Below are 19,170 nucleotides of genomic sequence, written 5' to 3'. Positions count from 1 at the left end.
TGCTGCTGCTTCCCAGGGGCTCTGTGCCCTCGGCATGGCTTTGGGCTGTTCTGGGCACCCACAGGCTGCCTTCAGCCTTTTGTAACCTGCCTGCACTGGGCTGCACAGTCCTGCCTGTGTGAGCACAGCAACCCAGAGCTGCTTTGGGACTGCTCAGCAAAGACAACCCCAAGCAGACCCCGGCCCCAGCTGGGTGCCCTCAGGGCAGCGGCCCAGGATTCCAACTGCACGTGGTGCTGAAGCACACCTGGCACTAGAAGTACATGGGTTTTGTGAGTGTTTTACTTTGTTCTTCTCAAATTTATGGTGCAGAGCAAGCTAGCAGGAAATGTGTTTTGGTTGCATGCAGGGTATCATATTCTACTTGACAGGCAGTGGAGAGAAAATAAGGAAGAGAATGTGATGCCCAGCAGTGGTCAAAATTCATTCTTTGGGCTCCCCATGGAAACCGTGTCAGAAGATTCAGGCTGGCTGCTCCAGATGAAAGAATGACCCTTGGTTTCAGCAGAAATTTGCATTTTGAGAACCTGGATTAATTTTCCAGCCTGGCCAGGTACTTCTTGGCCTTTCCAGGGCCATTTACATAGGCTCTGATGAACTTTTGGGAGTGTGGGTCTCAGCTCCCTCATAGCAACTTCTTTCTGCAAAAACACCTTGTTATTCACATTTCCATCCTCTCAGGTATGTTACAGAGGTAAACACAACGGATTCCAAAACAGTCGAGCACCAAAAGCGGACAGTTGGGCTGTAATTGTGCATTTTGCCCAACCAAACCATTGGCAACCCCTGGCAGTTTCTGCTCTGGGCTGTGTCTGCTGCCAGGCTGCGCTCCCCAAAGAGCTGGGGAAGGGTGCTCTGCCTGGCCCTTGCCCTTGGAGCAATGCATACCTTGAAGTTTAGCATTTTATTTATGGTTTTGATTTGTTTTGGTTTTTTAAGGTGGGGAATCAAGTGATTTATTTCATTTCCATCCCTCAGAAAGTCACAGTAACTCTTGAGGGTTTCTTTGCTAGACTTTACAAGGAAGAGGTACTCCTGCAAAGATTTGTGACCTCTGATTTTACACAGCTCTTTTTTCAAGCTGAACTTGATTAATGGTTTCTGTAATTGTAGAGGTTTGTAATTCCTAATCTGTCGTCTTCTTTTTTTTTTTTTTTCCATCTTGGACAAAAAAGATTTAATTGAATTTATATTCTAAAATTTTCAACCAAGTGAGGGGAAAGGTCTTGACTTCATTCAGACCCCTGAGTCTTCAGAGACAAAATTTCACAGTCCTTTAGATTTCCTGAAACACTTAGCTACTTATGTCATCTTGTATAAATGCCTTAAGGACTGCTCCCAATACTACAGCCAAAGGTTAATGGCAGACCAGTCTCCTGCTAATTTTACTTTTCTAACCAGCATGGCTGAGAAGGTTGTGAAAAATAATAATAATAATAAATAATAATAATAGTAATAATCACCATCATCTCTTATACAAAAGGCCAAACAGTAATGATAGCACAGATTGCATTTAACATAGGCTGCTAATACCAAACTGAAAGAGAAAGGCAAATACCTGGTGATCTACATTTTTCTGTTCCAAAATATGTTGTTTGTTTTTTTTTTTTTTTCCAACCAATGTGATGGTTTTGAGAGTGTGGATAATGTGGAAGACAGAGAATTAAAAGTATGTGCATGTAATTCACATTTTATTAATACGGATTTAAATTAAGTTGTCACTTGCTATGTGCATCCATTGAAAAATGAGTTCATTGAAATGTTGTGATCCAAAGTGCAGATGGGGTGGGAGAGCTGACATTTAAAACCAGTCTCCAGAGCTGTTACTTGTGCCACTGGTACCAGTGTTTACATCAGTGTGCCTTGCTGTCACTGCATGTGATGTGAGCCGTGTGCTGGCCCAGGGAAAGGAGGTGTGGAGGTGACACTGAGGGTGAAGAAGCAGTGATCCTTTTCCTGTCTGTGGAAAGCCTTTGCCTTGGTTTACCCCCGGCGAAAGAGTTGATAAGCCCGCAACAGTGCACAGGAGAGAAAGGATATTTTTTTTAACTACATGTTCTGGAGGACTTGGAGTGTAAATTGTAAATTTGGGCTGGGTGTTCAGGCAATCAGCTGGACATAACCCAGCACTGCAGCTCTCATGGCTGTATCGTAACCACCTGGGCAGGCTCTGCTGTCTGGAAATCAGTCCCTGCTTAGAGGAACAAAAGAATTCTTGTACGTGCATATTCACAGTAGGAAGGCATCAAGTAACTAGATGGACTTCTGATGGTATGTGGACAGCTGTGATACTAATTAGAAGCTTTCTAGTCTGGATGCAAAACAGATCCCAAATATAGTTCAGATTGTAATAAGTGTAAAAATGACCGGAGTTAAATGAGCAAAGTCTGTAATTTGTATGGTCACCTTCTGATGACTAGCTCCTGTCTAATGACATGGGAGAATATGTAAATTGATCAGCAGGTGAAAATGCCCTTGACTCTGCAAATTATGTGTAGGATTACCTTCCTCATGCCAATTGAAAGGACTAACGGATTTAATATGTCTCACCCACAGCTGAAGTGAGTTGTTCACATAGCAAAATTAGACTGTAACAGATATAGCCCATTATTTGCCCCTCAGTAATTGTTTTCTCTTCTAAAATACAAATAACATTGAAGAATGATGCTAAACTTAATTACAATAATTGTAATTTGAAAAATACAGGTAGGCTGTCCGGTGTGGTTACAAATGCACTTAGTAGCTGACGGGTAGTTTAAATATTTTCATGTGGAGTCTGGGGGCTTGCTGGGGAGGACATGATGTGAATTTAAAATGATTATCCAGACGTCACTGGACAAGTGAATAACGAGCTGACTGGCCTAGTAAATCATGTGAACCTGTCAAATGTGAGAACACGTTGGGGAGGAGATGATGTCAAGTAACAGTAACTTAGCAACCTGGCATTTAGCTGTCCAGAGAATGAGTAAGAGTAGCCACTTTTAAATAGCTGAGTAAATAAATGAAATAGCTGAGTAAATAAATGAATCCCTATACGTCTTAGGTGTGCTATAAAAATAGCCCAGCACCGTATGTTTTGTGTCAAGCTGCTTCTTTCTCCTGGATAGGGTGATTTATTATTTCTATTGAAATGAAAAAATGGATTGAAAAGTTAACCCAAGTGTAAATGTGGATCTGTGGCCTTTGTCCCTGCACTGACGTGCAGCCTTTGAAAGCATGCAAGGAACGGGTAATAGCCTGCTTTGAGAGTTGTTTTTTTCCTTCAGATTTTGCTTATGTACACAAAGATTTGGATGGATAAAAACAATTAATTTCTTAGCAATTTCTAAGCCATTGCATTTTCAAGCTTTTTATCAGCATTTTCTCAATGGAGGCAGAACCAGTTTTTGCTCTCACATCAATATAAATCAAGGGGTAATTCCACTGACCTCTGATCTCATTTGAGTTCATTGAATTCTTCTTCCTCCCACACTGGTATAAATTGGCAGCAGCTCCACTTGCACTGCTGCTGCTGTTATAAAATAAAAAGGAGTTACCTCTTCATTACTTTAGGTACACATAAAAGCAGAGACCTGTTCTTTTTTCTGATGACTCTCCAGATGTGGTCTCACTCCAGAAAATGGAACAGCTCCTTCCTGGTTTGGTAGGCGATCAGCTCAATTTTGGTCTCAGTATCACCACAAACATTATCACCACAATTGTTGCATTCAGCAGCAATTCCAGGAAGGTCGAAGGAATCCTTTTCCCAGAATTTTGTGCACTGTCCAGTATGCACACAGGAAGGGTGACATCAATAGTTGGAGTCAGTTGAGGACAGCCTGGTGTAAGCTTGGAGTGCAAAAGACTCCTTGGGAGCTGGAAAAGGCAGTCTTAGGTCTTCCCAGCCCAGAGCACACTCTTGGCCCTCATGTGCTGCACCTGACCATGGCAGAAAAGGATTATCCAAATTTTTGGCCATTCACTTTTACAGTGACAACATTATGGTGGCACCTATGAGAAAAGCACTTCAGGAGCCCTATCCCAAAGCTGCCTGCATAAACTTCAGTGTGTATCATGTCTAAAGCTCAGAGCTAACTTCAGGCTGGCAGAGTGGGAAGCTGTGAGTTGATGACAAATGTTTGGTGAGGGAGTTTTGTGTGTCCCCATTGCATGGCTGGCATGGTCCAGGTTACATGTGAGGAGAGTGATGCACTTGTGGTGTAGATCTATGGCATAAATCTGCTTTGTTCTGCCAGCTGAAGGCAAGGCAGAGTGCATGCTGCTGGGGAGGTGACAGGGAGGAAAGGTTGGCTGTCTGATCTGACAAATGTGTGTGGGTGTGCAGAGTTTCCTGTATTCGAAAGCTGGTGTTCTGCACCTGCCTGTTACAGGGATAAATGCCTCTTCAAGACGTAATGCAGCAAAAGATTAGACCTTTGTCAGGACAGACAAGCAAGGTCTGATTCCAGCTTGCAGGCACATTTATCAAATAAAGGTTTTATTTTCATAGCGGTATTAAATAAATTATTTAGCAAAGAACTTTGAAATGTAAAATCTGATCATTATGTGGGTCTATTGCAGCCTGTCTACACTGTAACAATAAAAAAAGATTACAAAAGGTATTCAGGAAAAGAGAGGGAGATTGCTGTGCACCTGTTTCAAACTCACTATTCAATTCTATTTTCTTATCTTCTTTACCATAATATTTTAAAACATATTTTTGTACTGCCAAATTGAAATATTGCTGATTTCAGTAGTATGATATAATTCTGCCATCACTGCCAGATTTACCATTGCTACTAAAATTACTGTAAAGTGAGCTGATACCACAAGAGTTTGGACATGTATTGCTGCCCCTGAAGAGAAACAAAGTACTCATGATAATGATAAGTGAACGACTGCCAGTGAAGGAGCGAAGTTTGTTTTCCAAGCTCTTCAGCATCTCTTTTCACCAAAACACCCATTTTTAGTTTCTCTCCCTCATTGAAAGTCAGCTCAGAAACAATCGACTATGTATTGCAATGTTACGTGCTCAGCATCCTCACTCTGATTAAGTACTCTGTTATGATAAAAGTAATTACTTTTTATGAGACTATACAAAGTAATTGTTTTAAAGCCAGTTCAAACAAGTAATTGAAGAAAAGTTATTCTCTTAGAGGAGAAGATAGTAAGTTTTGCAACTCTTGGGGAAGATCAGATGCGCTCTCTGCAGAACTTAAAAACATTGGTTATTTTATATACTACTTTTTCAAATATCACAAAGTTTTGCAGTTCCAGAAATAAGTGAAAGGGGCCAAAAATTTGGGAAGACAATTTGGTGGAGTCTTGTACTTGAGTGGAGAATGTCATAAAATTAAGATTCCCACTCCCAACTTGGAGACCCATGGGACCTGAATTCCCATCCTTTTTCATCCTTGTAACTAAAGAGTAATTCCCTTATCTTGGAGTGAAAGTGTGAAAGAAAACAGACCCAAGGAATCTGGCATGTCAGATCAACTCTGACCTTTTGTTTGCTCCCATGAACAGAAAAAGGTCCCGAGTGCTGAACTGGATGGAAAATTTTAAACATTACTGTTGTGTTACAGTGTCTGGCTCTAGCTGTACCAGGTACCCTCTCCTGAGGACTTTGTGGGCTGCATGAGTTTATGTTGTATAAAAACAAGATTAAGAACTCCAGAGCCTGTTGTGTGTCTGCCCTGGAGTGGTGCTGCTGATTCCAAAATGACAGTCTGCAATGTGGCCAAGCAGAAAAGCCATCTGAAGCTCTCATACTCCACTTACACAGCTTACTGACAGAGCATTTAGCAAAGAAATCTAGTCCTATTTTGAGATGCAGGTAGTAGACTATTTCTCTGGTCTCAGATTAATAATTTTTGTTATTTCATCTTGTCCTGTCAGAGTAAAACATGGTAAATATGGGCACTGAGTGTTTAAACTCCTAGCAATGTTACCTTTCATTTAAATAGATTGAGAATGTGTAGTCTACATTATAAATTGCTTTCGGCACAGAATGAAGACATTGAAAACATATTAAAATTGTGTTAAGCTTTCTGAAATGAATGCATGCTTTAGAAACAATTCTGGTTTGAAATGTCTGTAACATCTTCTGTGGCTCTTTCTCTCACAAATGGGAAGAGCTCCATTTTTGCAGCCCTGAGGGCGAGTGTTGCATGATTTAAATCCCGGTAGAAAGCTTCCCTGTAAGTCAGCACTGCTGAGGAGGCTCATGGGGTCCATGAAGGATAACTCAGTCTAATCTCAATTAGTCAAGAGAAGCAGACTAGGAAAGGGCTAGGACACTTGCAGTGTCCAAGGGAAGACTGGACTGGGAGATATAACTGAACAAACCTTCAGAAACAGTTTCAAGAGCTTACATTTTTAACATTCTCCTTGGAAGTTTCTGGCCATGACAATCAAAAATTACTTGATGGTTAAAAGAAACATACATTAGGAAAACACTAGAGAAATTAAAGTGACGGATGAAAAATACTCCAGGTACTTGAGGCATGCTCAGTTTGTGCTTTATCTACACCTGCATGTTGCAACTTTTGATGGTTTACTGCTTTGAGCTCCTTGAAGAAAAGTAAAGAGTACAGGACAAAGTTGTCACCTGGAGCAAATCTGAAGTTTTGACTTAGAATGCCATTTTTGGGCTCAGAGATGGGTGCAGGTGTTCTGTTACAGCAGTTACCAGGAATGCTTGTTGTCACTTTCATAATGCACTGAAGTCACTCCTGACTTCTCCTTAAGGCAAGAATACAGACACCAACTGATGTATGGACCAAAACTTATTTTATTTCCTCCTGAGAGCCCCCTTGGACAAGCAGGTGGACTTTTCCTTGGGAAGAATCCCATGGTGACACAGTCAGAGTTGCCAGCCCCCATGAGGTCTGTGGAAGGAGCCTGATGTGGTCAGGCAGTCTTGTGATCATCATCTGTCCTAAGCTCAAGTTGTTCCACATTCTGAGAATGGTTCTGGAAGCTGCCTTTTGGGGAGGAGAATGTGTCTTTGCTGTGTGCCATTGGTCTGTCATGCTCCATAGTCAGCACAGCTCTTTCTGAAGGCATCTTCCTTCTTACCTGTGGAGATTGTTCCAGCTGGCAGTCTTCAGACTACACCACTTCAAATCTGCCAGTGAAAGACTGGTGTGGTTCATCTTCTCATGTCTTTGAACACCCTCTCAATAAATGCTTGAATACATAGACTTGGATAAAGCACCCTACCTTTGATCTTCCTGAATAACCTTGAGATGCCCCTCTGCTCCACTATGTCTCCTTCTGTGAAATGGTGAAATAGAACCTCACCCACACTGCCATTGTAGAAAGTTAAATTAGTTGTTAGCAGAATACATTGATGTCCTCAGCTGGAATTATTGGTGTGATAATTGGGCAAAAGCAAGGCTCTATCAGATATTTAAAATTATGCTACATACTGTGGCTTATCTGAATTTCTAACATTTCTTTAAAGAAAGCGTGTCATTGAATTTAATGTTCTGAGAAACCTTATGAACTTCCAATCTATTTTAGCTGTACATTTCAAATTATGCTTATAATTGTGTTTTTATTGAATATGAAAGTTCCTTTCAATTTCTTATTATGCTACATGGGTTTTAATATATATTTGAGAAGAATGCACACTGTGGATAGGTGGCACTTTTGAGTGTTTTCAAATTGTCACAGTAAAATTGTCACATTTGTTTAATTAACCAGTAGATCCTGCCACATTGATTTGTCAGCGGTGTAACAATTTCTTTAGATAGCTGGAAAACCTGACCAGAATGATTTTTGTATTTTTTTCCCTTTTTTTTTTATTTAATGAATTTCTCACATTTCTTTTTTTATTTAAAAGCAGTCATACAGGCACCCAGCCTTGCAGAAGTCTCCTGAAGAAAATGTCAGGTTCTAGCATTAGAATGAAGATGATTTGATTACTTCAGGGCCTTGAGGTGTTTGTTGACCATTGTTCAGAGGCAGGAGAGAAAAGCTGTCTCCAAGCAAGAATCTGCAGGTCTGACCCAAGTGCCCAGATTTGTTTTTTCAACATTCTGCATAACCTGTGTATTCTACCTGCTGAAAATGTTACTGCATGGCCTTCCAGAGCTCCTGGGGCAGGGCTCTGGTGTGCCTGTCATTAGAAACCTGTTATCAACACTCTACAGCTCTTGCTTAAATGTTTTCTCCATTCCAAAATTTCTGTTCAATGTGCAAGCAAATATTGTTGGGGAGATGGAAATACCTACTAGTACTTTGCAGGGTGAAACAGGAGCAACATGAACCCACAAGGGCATAGGAGACTGGCATGGATGGTTAACAGGAAAAAAAATGGGCAGAGTTGTATTCACTGTGTTTGCTGTGGGTTGATTGAGGGCTTTAAAGTGTGGACCAAATTTCATCTCTGGAGCTAAGCTAGAAAATGGCAGGTACTGATCTTTTGTGAGGGATGCTTTGAGATCTTCTGATGGCATTTATTGCACAAGCATTGAGTGTTAAAAGCCCCTTTGGGCTTTGTAGTCCATTAATTTCTTTGCCATGAGTATATCCTAGTAAAGAAAATGTTGTGTATACCAAGGTACAGTAACCTTTACAAATACTCTTCTGAGCTTTAGGATAAAAACACTTCATGTTTAGTTTGTAGGCGCATTCCCAGTAGTGACTTTTTTTATGTTTTAATCAAGCCAATTAATCCCTTCCCACTTATTCCAGTATTTTATAATTTCTAACTTCTTGAGTCCCCAATCTTTTCAACAAGAGGTCGGAACTGCCAGTTATCTGAAAAAGTAATGTACCAATCAAATGAAAACTGGTGCTCGGAATTTTTTTGAAGAGCAGCCCCTTGTCATTCCTGAGTTCAGACAAAAACAAAGAACATAGTTTCAACAGTGAGGCATTCACTGGAGGCTTCTTTCCATGAAAATAGTTATCACTCCTTTTTTTTCCTTGGCAATTGAGTCATTGTTTCTTTTAAAAGAGGTTGTCATGATCTCCTCATTACCATTTTTCTTAATATGATAAGTGTAAACGACAAGAAAGCGATCATGTTTGAAAGGCTACAGGAGCCCTAAGGAATGTTGCACTAACTGCTTGTGTTCTTTGAAAAGGCTTAGACTGGGAATTTGACTAAATGTATCATTCTGTCTACTTTGCAGCAGCATTGTCGTTTTCTAGCATCTTTCACTTACAACACAAGTTACCCTTCAAAAAGAATGTCATGTTACTGCATCCAGCCTTTGTGTGTCTCCAGCAAAGTGAGATCAGCAACTCCTTTTGGTAGTTGCTTGCACATAATAATTACATTGCACTTCATACTTGAAAAAAAAAAAAAAAAAACCAAAAAAAAACACACCACCATCCTTTGACATGTTTACTCCAGTTCATCTTTGCCTGGTAACTGGTAGTTGTCAGTGTTTGACACCAGCTGGAGCTGTGACTTGCTCCCACTGCTTGGAGCTAACTAGGCAGCCATGGGTCTGCTGGGTGGTCTTTTCTTGGGCTTGCTCCAAGTTTGTTCCAAATTGCTCATACAATCCCTGATAAACTATTACTAATGAACATTTTGCTATTCCTTTTGGGCCATCTAGAAGCAAAAAAGACAATACATGTCATCATCTAGTAATGTAGAGATACGATGTTTAAATGCCAGAGCCCTGAATTTACAGCATTTCAGTGCTGTGGCTTTTGTGTCCTATTCATTGATTTTCCTGTGGGAAAAGAAGTAGCGTAGTGCTTTGAGACAGGAAGGTTACGGACTTTGCCCTTTTTCAGCCCTGTTTTTAGGAGTTTGTTTCAATGTAGTTTGCTGTCAGAAGATTTTAAAAATGCAGACACAGGAGGCTCTATCAATCTGGTGCACAGTCAGAACACGCTGATTTTAGACGGGACTGCTCTGTGCGGGACCAGGCATCCTCAGCTGTCATATGTCTTAGTGGCAGTCCCAAGTATTTAACATTTCCAGCCTCCAACTAGCTTTGTAAGAAAAAACATGCTGGGAAATGAGGAATCAAATGTATGAAACAGTGGGAATCTGTCTACCAGAAATACTCTGAAGCCTCCATACCTTAAAGGAGATCAAAAAAGACCTCGGCATGTTTTGGCTTCACTTTTCTTTACTGTGTAAGCTGGCTTATTTGGATAAGGCTGACATGCCAAAAAAGTATATGTTGTATCAAAACATCTTCTCTAGCATACATCCATTTTTTCTACACCTGTTAGCTTAGCAGGAGTGGATCAAAGGGGAGTGCTGGCATGATTTACAGGACACACAGATGCAGGAACAGACCTGCTTCAAGGCGCAAGTGAGGAAAAGGAAATTCAGACTGAAATGTTTGTTCTTTTCTAAAGGCTAAAATTACTATAATAAATGCCAGGTTGCATGAGAGGGTTTCAAGTGGCTGGTTAGGTCTTTCTGTTAGAGAAAGGAATTAAAGGGTTGAGCATGAGAGGCTCTACCTCTGTGTTACAGATGAGGACCCATAGTGTATTGTTTGGCAAACATGCTAAGTTTTTTAACTTTACAAAAGAAACCAAGGTGACAAAATTAGAGGAACCAGTCATCAGGCTTTGTATATCTAGGGCTTGCTGAATACTGATCAAGCTGTGCCTGTGTTATCCATACATTTTGGATACATCCATTGGATTTTTCAGCCCATAATCTCTATTCCAAATTTTCAGACAATATTCAGAAGTTTTACCACTGCTCTAGGCATTATATGAGACAAAAAATGAGACAGTTTGTGCCCTGCAGAGTATTAATAGTCTCTGAAGTAGGCACTGGGAAGATAACCATGCTTCACAGGGGAAAGTGAATTCTTCATGCATGAAGGGAGAAGCAAGTTCTCAACTGAGATGCATGGCAGGGAGAGCATCACATAGACGAGGAAAAGGAATGGTGAAAAAAGACAGCTTTGTAAGGGCAGGTTTCAGCTTTTCTAGGTGTTCACTGTGTCTTTGCTTCAGTCTCAGACTGCTGGTTTAACGGCATTACAATGGAGGTGATGAGACTGTGTAAGAACAACATCAAAAACAAATGCCACCCTGGCACACACCCCCGCAGGAAAACCCTGCTGCAATACTGCCTGTGTGGTAAGCAGAGTAAGCAATTTGGCAGAGTCGGCTTGGAAGGCAAAGAAACAGCTTTTGTAAGGATTTCAGTGTGTATTGTACAGCAGTGTGTGGTAGCTTCATTTCTTTGTATTTGATTAGTAACAACTCAGAGTCCAGTTTTAATGAAAGCAAATCATGGCTTAAACAAAAGAATTGGGCTTTAAATTTAAATCAGTTGCCTAACTTGGTTTCTTAATGTCCCCCTATATGCTGTTTCAGGTAATTAACCCTTCTGTTTTAAAGCTATAGCCAGTATTTTCTGGCACAAGTTAATGCTTTCAAATTCCTCATGATTTTTGGACTCAGTTTCATCATATTGTCAAGATGTAAGTTATAAGCTGGTTACATGGATCTAAAAATTACTGCACAATATACAACTTACACAGTTTCTGTGCTAAGCTTACAGAACAAGAGGTTTTGTGGTTTAGCAATCTAATTTTGCCTGATACTGGATTTGGAGATTTTATTTTTTCACTATGCTGCCATAAGTTGCTTCAGAAATTTAATGCATTTCATAATAAATTCCATTGATAAGGTCTTGTCCTGTAACTATATAACACCCTGTTGTACTCGTATGAAAAAACCCATGAATTGATTACATCTGGCAATGTAAAGGAGATGATGTAATGTATTGTATAAATGCACACAGTGGAGTGCCTCAGGGTAGGAGTAGTCTTGTTTTGTAACTGTAATTTATAGTTCTGCTCTCCTCTTGGTGTGAACCCTAAGTTTCAGAGAAGAAAACAGGCAATTCAAGACATGCTTTCCTGCTTGTGAAGCTGAGGATGGATGGAACAAATTACCAGATTCCCTTAAACAAGTGCCAGCAGTGAATAGTTTCAAAACACAGTTGCTTATTTGCTTGGAGAATGGGTTTTTGCCAATGTTTTTTAAATTGCAGAGATGAAATTATATGTTGGTATTAGTAACTTTTGAAAGAATTAGCTTTTTAGTACTTATTGTGCCTTTGTTTATACTATACCCTTGTAGTGCCAGGATGTTATGTTGTATTTAACAGTTCAATGCATACTTCCTACCTCGTGGGGCCCTTGTGACAATAAGATGTGCCATCCCTGGGGATGGTTACCAACAAGCATTATTTTGAATAAATAAAATCAGTGGGATATAGCAGCAGGGTTGAGAAGCTGCCAAGAACAGGAGGTGTTGCATTGGCCATACTGTCCACAGGGCTCTGGTTCTGTGTACTGGGCAGCAAAGCATGAGTTAGTTTAGTTTAGTTTAGTTACCAGGAGTGACAGCTGAAGGATGCCTTGCTTCCTGGAACTGGGTTTGGTACCTGTGACAGCAGGTACCTGGATATTTATGGATGTATCATTGACTTCTAAAACTGGTGTTAGCTGCTGTGAACCCAATATCCAATTCTGGATGCTGTATGAAACAGAAAAGGTCTCAGCCCAACAGAGAATTTTTAACTATGGAGAATCAGGATTTTGCTCTCATGATTGCCATGGTGTTCCTGAAGTGCTCTGTGAAAGACACAGCACCAAACCAGAGGAGCAGGACCTCGAGTCTGACCCATCTGATGTTGATGTTCCTGACCCATCAGTAGGTCTGTGCAGAGGAACAGGAATAACAGGAATAACTGGAAGTTACATAGAAATAGAAGCACCTCCTGTGGCCCAGCATCTCATATGTGCCTGGCAAAACTTTGATCATCCTCTCCTTGCACACCACCATTATGGCCTGCCCTTAACAAACCCCTGCAGCTGACAAGATTCCTCCTGCCTGTCCTGAGAAGCAGAGTTACCACTCCAGTCTGTTGTTATTCCTGGTCAGTACGTGCCTGTCTTTGGAGCATTTGGAAGCTCATGGGTCGTCACAAAGACCCTGGCTCCTGCTCATCTCCTGGAGTTTGTCTGGAAGCTCAGACAATGGTGGAAGACAAAGACGTGGTGGTTCAGAGAGGCTGTCATACAGGCTGGGTGTATCTACCTTTGACTTCCTGACTTCCAGCATCCTCATTTCCCACTGCACCCTTCATTCTCTCATCACATAACACTTGTCAAGAAAGCTGTCCTGTGTGCTTGCTATTAGGTCCTGCTTCATTTTTTAAATTATGTGATTATTTTTGCGAGTTATATTCTGTGAACTCCCCATGTCCTACATGCACTTCACTCGTACTGGAGTTTAAGCCTGGCAGGAGTAGGGATGCAGCTGCTGCAGATTTGTGGTTCTGTTCAGCTCATCATAATGGTCTTCCTATGGTGGGTCCATAGGGGATTGTGCTGCATGCTCCTGAAAATACTAAGAACACATGAGAAGGTGCTGGAGGGCACAAAACCTACTTGGTATTGAACTGAAGGATTGGTTGTCCTAGGCAATGTAATACATTCAGGCCAGTTTTTGACCATATTATCTTTCTGAAGTGGAAGAAAATTGAGATTTTTCCTGAAGAAAATTATCCTGATCCACCTTGGAAAAAGCATTCGCCCTGTTTGACAGAGGAGCCTTGGGAGTGAACTCCTGTATGCACAGCGTGGAGCATTTGGGGCCAGGCCCAGCAGGGAGCTGAACCTTTGGCAGGGCACACACACTTTTACATAGGTTATGGTTTCCTTAGGACCATAGCAGACTTGTGAAATTGAATCCAGTGGTGGGTTCATGTGGTGTGGCTTCATTACTCTCCCCCTGAAATAGCCTCTTGAGCTCCTGAGATACCTTCTCACTGTAATGGAGCGTTGTTTTTCTTCACATATATGAGATTGGTTAGAGCAGTAAGTGCATCAATCATGATTTACTCTTTTTTTTTATTGTCTTGTAAATGCTCTAAGCAAAGAATATGAGTGTTATTAGTTATAAAAGATACATATGAGGAAAATATATTGAAAAGTTTGAGATATACGGAAGTCATAGAGTACTGAGAAACTCAACAGAAAAAGAAAATACTCATATTTCTTTGTGGATTTCCAAATGCTAACAAAGTAGGAAAGAAAAACATATGCTCTAAAATTTATAGTCAACCACAATTGGCTTCTAAAGCAATTTCTATATTCATTTTCACAGGATATAATTTTTGTCTGTCCCCTTCTTGTTAAAATGGAAAGAAATATTAATTTACCATTGGATGATATGGAATGCATGCTATTATTCCCCAGCTGGCAAAGGGAACTTATTAGTCATCATTGATAAAACCCACAGGTGAACACTGTGGTTTAGGCTGTGGTCAGAAAAATGGTTGCTTTTTGTAGAATCAACTCCAGTTTTTCAATAGTAAACTCAGGCATGTATGCACTGTATTTCCAATTGTCTTTCAAGCAGCTTTTGGGACAGTAACAAGATAAATTCTAGTATGACAAAGACATTATTGTAAATGCCACCACATTGTTCCTCAAAGTATATGTGCTGGGCACTAGCCACTCGTAATAAATTTGCTAAAACAACTGTATGAGTAAAAGGTTTTCGGCTTTAACATTCATAGCAGGTAAAATAGCTTTCTTTGGAGGCCATCCCCCAAGTCTTTTAAATTTTTTGTTCCTCTTACAGGGAAAAAGGTTTGGTATCCCTTTGATTATGAGATTTTTTTTTTAATGCTGAAATATCATAATCAATATATATTAATGAATTTGTCTATCTCATCTCTGTCAATACCAAAAATGTATCAAAATCCCTTCCAAAGAAGCCTTTGACCCAGTATAAAGCAGGCCAGATTACTGGTCAGGGTATTTCTAACTGTTTATTCAAATTATTCATTCCTTCATTAGGAATATGAATAAAAGCAATAGGTTTATTGTCTTTGTGTTCCTTTAGGCTTTAGTGCCATTTGTGTGTCATTTCCATATATAAATATATATCTGTATGTTCAATCTTTCCTTAGCCTTTCCCCCAAAGTTGAAACAGGCTGAGACAGTTTTTAATTCAGTATGCGTCTCACACAGAAAGTGTGGCTGCCCCTCATGCATTACTGGCTTCCTACCAGAGAGAGTTTGATCAGGCTTGTATAAATGCAGAAACCAGAAAGATGCTGTGAAACAAGACAGGCTTTTTACTAGGGTTGCATTGATAAATAGTTAATAAAACACTAATAAATCATTAATAGAGTCTTTAATAAATGGTAAATCACTTATTCCTATCTTTATTCAATCAAGGCAGTAGGTTGCTTAGCACCAGCTGTAACATCAAGTTTGTGATAACCTTAGAACATCTATTCTTCACGTATTATTTTTTCTGGATGCAACTTCAACATGCTGAGTCTCCAAAAATTGCAGGAAGTTTAAAACAATAGATTTAGCTAAGATTTAAAAGTACTAAAAGTTACCTAAGATGTAAAATAGAAGGTCATTTGACAGAGACAATATCACAGGTAAGATCTCTTTAGCAGCAGTGATCTCAGACTGAATTTATTGCTAGAGATGTGTGTGGGGATGGTCCTCCTGCTCCAGTGACTGCCCTCTAATGATGTGGGCAAGTGTTGTGGCCACAGAAGAAAAAAAAAAAAGGGATTATTGCTTTGTTTTTCTGCATTTTTGTGGACGTATCCACAAGAGAAGCAGTAAGGGTAAGGCTTGGCCAAACCAGTTATGATCTGTCAAAACTACAGAACAAGAAAAAGGCCTGGGAAGGGTCTTAGAAAGCTCATCATCTACTACACATCCCTGTCCCGGTGTAGGAATCAATTCTGCCTAAGCCATGCCTGGCTGATGTGTGCTTATCTTTTCTCAGGCATATTCTTCCACTGATGGAATCTGTGTAGCCCTCTGAGCAATCTGTCTCAATTCTGCAGGATCTTTACCATTAAAGAGCTTTCTCTTACCTCTAACTGGAATTTTTCTGGCTGCAGTTGAAGTTCATATCCTCCATAAAGCTGGAGAACAGATTATTCTCTCCTTTAGGAACAGCTCTTTCTGTAATTAAAGGCTGTTCTCATGTCTCCCCTCAGTTCTCCCAAGGGAAGTAGCATGAGCCCTGTATCTTGGGAGACTTCAAATTAGATCAGGCTAAGCAGTTCAGAGCACACTAGGAAAGGAAGCTGCCTCAGTAGGAACACAGAGTACACAGTCCTGGTTCTTTTTTCCATAATGGCCTCTCAGTGCTTTTATCTGTACTTAAAAACATGGTACACTTTCTTTTGAACAAGAAGGAAATTATGGAAAAATGAAATACAGAGACAGGAAATAAATCTTGAAGGCTGCTATTAATTTTAGGGACTGGTTTTGTAAAGCTATTTACCATCTGCCCTATATCCCCTGTACTCAATACTCTCCCTCTGACCTCTTCCTTAAAAACTTGCAAGTTTAAATCCTTCCCCAGTCCTCTCCTTCCATTTAAATCATGATTTGGCCTTGTACCTCTGCATCCCCAAGAAGGTTTGCTTGGCGTATTTGTGTTTGGGTGATTCATTAGATCGCATGTCTGCATGTGTCCTTCTTAGTTACTTACCTGAGGGCTTTTATAGCCAAAAAAGCCAGACTTAGCTGAAGAGACAAGCATGTCTAGCTCTAATAAATGAAACACATGGAGTCAATTAAAACAATGTTTAAATAATTTTCAGAAAGGAGGATGCTTGATGTTACTACATCAGAGGACCACAGTGACTTTTAAGCCAAGAAACAGTGCAGGTTTACTTTCTCATTTAATCTCCAGGTCTGTAAAAAAATGCATGCTTCTATAGCACTGATCTACTCACTCCAACAGTTAACATGATTTTGGAATTATTTTAAGTCCAAACCATGTGAAAATAAATCCTAACTCAATTTTGTGGGATTACTTTGTTTCCATTAAATTCCTCTTTAAAGTGTTTCATATGCTTGCTTTTATTATTTTTACTTCCAGGAATTTCTAAATACTTCCAAATTTGGTTTGATTAAAGTGTTTTCACTTTTCCTGGAAAAAACATGAATTTAATTCCCTGTCTAATTTCCCAGGTATTTACAAATTAAGGTGGTTACAGACACATCTTAATGGACACATACACAACACACACCATCTGTGTGGCTCTTTATAGTTTTAACATATTAGAAGGTCAATATATCAAGTTTCACAAGCTAAACGAAATAGAGCTTCTCAAGTACTTAAAGATGAGGGACCTCCAGCAGAAATTGGGGCACAAGAAAGAAGGGTGAAGTCATGTGGATGATTAAACAAATGACATATTTTCTTCTGATGCTGCAGAGTAACCTGTCTGTGCTTAAGGAGCGGAGTAGGAGCGAGCTGAGCAGTCACATCCCCACAGGGTGTGGGCTTGGGATTTTTACCCTTCACTGACAGCAGTGCAGTGCCATTTTTGATGCCCTTCTGTAGCTCAGCTCTGTGTGACTGGAACATGCAGCTGTGTGGTCGTTGGTGTGGGGTTGCTGCCCAGACATTTTGAAGTGACATTTTTCATATGAGTGAACTCAAAATTTCTCTACTACTGTTCAAAGTTCTTTGGGCGACAGTGCTCTGGTACCTGTCTGTAGGTAGATGTAGGTATGTTTCTTTAGCTAACTAGATACTTTCTCACTTCTTCCACACAGTGTTGTTTTGTATATTGAGCATTAAATGTTTGTGTTATGCATGTGTGATCCTATCTGGAATTTTCTGTCCAATAATTTTCACTGCAGTGACAATTGAAGTGAAATGCTTCCATGTTGCTTGGTTGTACCTTTGTAAGAGATTTTGGTGCTCACGAGGTCACTCTGTAAAGACAGAGATGGGATAGTCCTAACATCAGTGGAGGCAGAATTTCTTACCTCATATTTGAATTTCCTCAAATAAATAGCAGGCTTCTTTTCCCACTGTTTTATGTTCACGTGTCCCCTAATAGGGAGATGACTAGCTTTGCTTACACTTCAGCCTGCCAAGTAGGTAGGCAGTGGATACTGCATGTGTTTTGACAGGCAATATTCTGAAACGTTTGCTGGCATCACCTCCCCATGAATCCCAGGCTCTCTGTACATCATTTTCTGTGTGGGCAGGAAGAGACTGAGGTCAAGCCTTTAACTGTAGTCCTAGAATATTCTTAATTTCTGCCTTCAGTCAGAATGCCTGGTCCTCTTTTAATTGTGTGATACACTTGCAAGTACTTAAAAATGAGTACATAAAATTTCTTAGGAGCTACATAAAATTTCTTCATTTCTTCATTTTGCTATGGAGAGATTTGCTACAAAGCAACCCCCATGGCAAAGGCTTTGGCCAAGGCATGCAGGATTTGGATTATATTTTCTCACAGAAAAGTTCACAGGATGCTGAAATCTTTTTCTGCCTTCCCCTGTGCAGAGGTCAGACAATCAGTGCCATTTCATGGTGCTCTTCCTGCCTTGGCACTGAGCTGCCACAACCTCACACCCTGGCAGGGATGAGCCATTCAGCAACTGCTCCTTTCCACCTCATTGCTGCTGCTTGGGCTTTGTCTAGTGAAAACAGGCCCTGGGCTCCACAGCAGAAACCCAGAAGTTCTTTCAGGAGTGCAGCCTGGCCCACCTGCCCAAGGAAGTCTGTATGTCTGCCTGTCCCACTGGCTGAGGACCATGGTGCAGAGTTTTCCTTTCTCCTAACCTCCTCTATGACACATAATTTGGGAGAGACACCTGTAGTTCTGAAACTTGCTGGCTCTGTCTTCAGTGAACTATAATTAGTATCAGTTGTAGCCACACAGGGCATGTGTTTAGCCAAAATTCACCCACCACATTGTCCTTTTTATACCACCTGTATTTTCTTACTCAATTGCATTATGTTATGTTTTTATTTGTGGTTCATTTGAGTGGTTGTCCTGTTACCTACAGAAACTAGCCTGTTTATGAGCTTTGCTGTGACTAGCCCTGGGTTTGACCAGTGTGTAACAGCACCTGGTAAGTGTAGTTCACTGCAGTCAGGCCATTGCACACAAGATTTCTGAGATGGGATACTCTTCTGCTCTTTGCCTCCCTTGTCTCAAGAAAGAATTTTTTACGGCAAAGAAAAACAGCCAAGACAAAGAAAAATAACCAAGACAAAGGCAAAAGAATGCCAGAGACAACTATTACTGCCTCTCTGCATATTTATTAAATTAAAAACAAAGATAAGTGAGAAAGAAGCAGTGTCTCCCATAAAACATACTCATTAGAAGGGCATTTCCAAGCTCTGCCTAAGCCAGCACTTGTGCAGTTCCTTGGT

At 40.4% G+C, this 19,170-nt stretch overlaps 1 protein-coding gene across 6 annotated transcripts in view; it reads left to right on the top strand.

Annotated features, from left to right (window-relative positions):
- AFF2 (ALF transcription elongation factor 2) overlaps nt 1–19,170 on the top strand; it is a 332,507-nt gene that overhangs the window by 179,309 nt on the left and 134,028 nt on the right. The window lies entirely within an intron of this gene.

This window comes from Lonchura striata, chromosome 14 (genome assembly GCF_046129695.1).
Source record: "Lonchura striata isolate bLonStr1 chromosome 14, bLonStr1.mat, whole genome shotgun sequence".
In the NCBI taxonomy this organism is placed as follows: domain Eukaryota; kingdom Metazoa; phylum Chordata; class Aves; order Passeriformes; family Estrildidae; genus Lonchura; species Lonchura striata.
This window is presented reverse-complemented; position numbering and strand designations above follow the sequence as displayed.